This window comes from Oryzias latipes, chromosome 2 (genome assembly GCF_053564925.1).
Source record: "Oryzias latipes strain Hd-rR chromosome 2, Olatipes_Hd-rR_3.1".
Taxonomy (NCBI): Eukaryota; Metazoa; Chordata; class Actinopteri; order Beloniformes; family Adrianichthyidae; genus Oryzias; species Oryzias latipes.
This window is the reverse complement of record NC_136238.1, coordinates 35,896,709-35,901,201: the sequence shown is the minus strand read 5'-3', so window position 1 is coordinate 35,901,201 and position 4,493 is coordinate 35,896,709.

Here is a 4,493-nt window from a genome sequence, read left to right as displayed (position 1 = left end):
CTTTCTTAGACAGCTTTTTTTAGCTTTTCATCTTCTCTAAGCCACAATTATCAAAAGCAACAAAGTAAAGTATCAATACATTTCAATCTGTGTGTAATGATACTAGATAATGAGTTTTACTGCTGACAAAATATGTAAAACCTTGTTCACAAAATGAATTATTTTAGATGTACCTGTTAATAGAAATGAGTTGTTTTGAATTATTAGAGCTAACATCTAGTAGAGTTAACATCTAGTAGAGATAGGTATCGTTAAGATTTGATCTATTAAGTCCTTTTAATCTGCTGCTTTTCACTCTGGTACCTTATTAGTATTCTTATGAATATTTTCTGGTGTAAATTTACACTAAAATAAAATGATCAATAAATACTGTTAAGATTTGTCTATCCTGCCTTTTTGTCTTCTATTTTCTTTATTTTTGCTCCTGAACATTGATTTTGAGGATTCTTCCAGGTAGGATCAACTCCATAGCAGCAGGGCGCAGTATAAGGAAAAAGGTAAATCCTAATCTACCAGGTAGGTAGATGGGAAGAGGTATTTAAATAGGTGACAGTGTGCAGGTGGGGGTTTTGTCTGGTAGTCATAGTGAGCTGAACAACAAACATTTCAATGCTTGGATGACTTTGTTGATGCCATTGGTACGGTGTATGTTTATTTCAATTTCATTTATATTCTGATATTTGTGGGAACATTATTCAACAAGTGAAATAGTTAAACCCTCCTCCACCCACGTCCCGACGCCGGATGGATGCACGGGCTGCAGCTGCTCCATGACAGCGACCCCTCCGATCTGCTCCTCACCTTTTTGTGGTCTCCTCTGCGATCCCACTTCTGACACCATAATGTGACGGGGTCCCGTCGGAAAAGGATGCAGAGGAGCCAAGGTGAGGAGGTTCTTTCTTTATTCAAGAACTTTGACACCACTATTGCTTCACGCAGGGCCACACAGCGCTTGGCACCTCCGTCACACTCCTCATTTCACTACCTATGGTGCTCCCACAGGCCACGCCCATTGGGCGTTGCTCTCCATTAGCTTCCGGGTGGCACCACAGGTAGTCATTTTAAACATAAAATACATAAATGCACAAATAATGAAACACAGTGTGGCCCCCCTCGTCATCTGACGGTGCCACACCGTCACACCATCCCCCTCCTCCGAGGGATTGACGATGTGCGGCAATCCATTCCAGCCATCTGCCACAGTGCAGGCAGCACGCCGATCCACCAGACAGTTCAGCAGGCGCCCCTCGTCCAAAGTAGAGGCCCTGCAGTCCATTGGCCAGGCATCAGCGGGTCCTTCCTCTGGCTCGTGCTCCTCCACCCACGTCCCGACGCCGGATGGATGCACGGGCTGAAGCTGCTCCATGACGGCGACCCCTCCGATCTGCTCCTTGGTGCGCCGCTCTGGTCGGTCCCAGCCCCAGCAAAGGCCCTTCCATTGGCCACACGCCCCCGCGTGTCTCCTTCCGGATGGCACCTTAGCCGATCGGAGCCACCGACAGCAAGTTCCTGGCGAGATGTTACGCCTCTCCCGGAGCACCCCGTGGACAACCCGGTAGACGTGGCCTTCAACGCCTGCGTAGGCGGCAGTGGAACCAGGCAGTGTGACATCCCGCCTCCGGCCATCTCCGTGCTCCGGCGGTCTGCCCTTGCTGTCCGCGAGGTCCGCCGCTCGTCATGGGCGCTGAGTTGGACGCCGTAGGTCTTTCAGGGCCCCTGGCCAGGCCTGATGAACCGCCGAGGCCACCCGGATCCACCCCCTCTTCCTTTGAGGATTGACTTCCTGGAACGGAGCTGTGCCTGCAGATCTTCCTCCCCACCTCTGCGTCCTCACCTTTTTGTGGTCTCCTCTGCGATCCCACTTCTGACACCATAATGTGACGGAGTCCCGTCGGAAAAGGATGCAGAGGAGCCAAGGTGAGGAGGTTCTTTCTTTATTCAAGAACTTTGACACCTCGCCATCTGATGGTGCCACACCATCACAGAGAAAATAGGAATCAATGCGCTTTTGTCCTGCTTACATAGTCACATGTCATATCCGATCTGTGCCACATGAGAGGATACTATCGGAATTGGGTCACTTGAACCATGCAGTGTAAATGCAGCCTAAAATTAAAGACCGAGGTGGACTAGGAACTGAACCAAGACCAGCTGTGTGACACAGAGAGCTTCTCACAGATCTGACTTTGTTAATAAAAAATAATAAAAAAACCTATCACAATTGTCATTTGAATGGATGGGGACGGCAGGTGGACTGGGCATCACAAAATCACTAATGGTGTTGAATAGAAACACTTTAGGATTACCTCTGCTTTTAGAAATGAGATTAGTGAAGTAAGCAGCCCTCGCACCTCTAACAGCGTTGTTAAAAGAAACTAAAAGATCCTTCAGATGAAGTAGATGAACATGTAAATGAGTTTTTTTCCAAAACCGTTTGATTTTCTTCAAGATCGTTTTAGATGCCTAATGCTGTCATTTATCCAAGGGGAAACCTTAGTGACAGGGTCCAGTCTAGTTTTAATGGGACAGACTCCATCTAAAATAGAAAGACAGTAACTATTAAAAGTGCATAATAACGAATTAACATCTGTGCACGGAAAGAGAACCAGATTAAAAGTGTTAGAAAAGGTCTCAAGAGTTAAACATGTGAGAGCTAAATTGTCTATGTGCAGGCAAGAGTGACACAGAGAAAGAAAAGAAAGAAAAAAAAACAATGATTGTCAGAAATAAAAATGTCCTCAGAAAAAATAGTCAGAATGCACACCTAATGTAAAAACAAGGTTGAGTGTTCCATCTTTAACATGTGTGGACCCAGACACATGCTGAATAGAATTAAAAGAGTCCATGAGACTGAAACCTCTGGCAAAGAGGTCAGAGTCATCATTAATATGTATGTTAAAGTCACCAACCATGATCAGGTTAGACAGCTTCATAGTGGAAGATAAAAAGTCACACAAACACACACCATACATAACAAAATAATAGTTCATAAAATAGAAGTTCATATCAGACAGATTTGTTAAACAGCCGTACCGAACCAAAACGTATGGAACTGAGCTCTATGAGACTCTGAATGGAACCGAATTGAGATTTTAGCGTATCGTTACACCCCTAGACATAAATCTGATGGAGAAATCAATAGAATCTGCAGTTTGGATCAGTTTCTATTGAAAAAGGCTGCATAAATATGACAGACAGCTTTCAGGTTCAGATGCAGTTCTGAAAAACAGCAGAAACATGATCTGATGGAGGCTCTCATTTATCCTCATTATTCTTCCAAACAGCCCAATCAAGTTGGCCCAAAGGCACATTGGCAGAGCAACATGTTGTCTATGAAGAACCTACTCAGCTGTGCTACAAATAACAACAAACATCCAAACCACAACGGTAAACAATCAAGACCAACACAACTGTCAACATCCAGAATCCAGCAAATATCCCAAACAGAACATTATTACCCACAATGCAACTGCACAGGTCCTGCAGCAGACAGGGTCTTTCCAATAACTTTATTAGTCTCATCTTTTTAAAACTGAAAATATTTTTCTTCAACATTTAAAACAGGAAATGGAAATATTTGACGATCCACTTGATGAGAAGCTGCAGAAAGACTGAAATCCATCAGATTGTAAAAACGTAGAGGTGGTCCTTTGATGATGATGATGTGATGAAGATCAGACGCTGATGTCACTGATGTTCTGGCTGTTGATGGGCTGGATGTGGGTCCTGGTGGTGCTGAAGAATGAAAGATCCTTCTACCTGCAGTCATTCCTGAAGGAAGCTGATTGCAGCTGTTCTCTCCTGACAGATGGAATGATGGGAAATGAAGTTCATGTTGAAGTGTGGTCCAAGCAGAACAGAAAGGTCTCACCTCAAAGTCAGGACTTGGATCAGCTGCTGTTCTCTGGGAGCGTGCACGTGCTGCTGCATGTGCTTCTGTCATGGCGTTCTGGATGAGCTGCTGAGGTCTGTTTGCATCAAGACTCTCAGCTGCTTTAGTCAAACTGCTGAGCGATGGAACAATGGAGCCGTTTCTGAAGGAAGAGGATCAAACATGATGCTCTGCATCCGTTTGCTTCAGGAAGTGGAGGTTTTTTAGAGTCTCCAGACTGTTTCTGAACGGCCAAAGAAAAGCAGCTGATGTGCTTCTGTCTCCTACCAGCAGGGAGCGCTCTCAGCCGGACAGAACAGATCCTCAATGCTGCTCTGAGAAGGACTCTTCTGTTCCAGAAGCAGAGACTGTTCACATCCAGGAGAATCTGGACTCCAATGAATCCCAGAGAATCTCCTCTCTGCTGTCTGGACACTTTGACCAGCAGAGGGCAGCAGAACTTTCAGCAACTCTGGATCTGATCCCACAAAAACAATCCATGGATGATCAGATTTCAGAAGATTTGAAGGATCAAAGACAAAGATGTTCTGAAGAGAAGATGTGAGAAGAAAGTCCAGAATGAATCCACTCTGACTTCTCCTCATGTCTCTGAAGCTTGTGT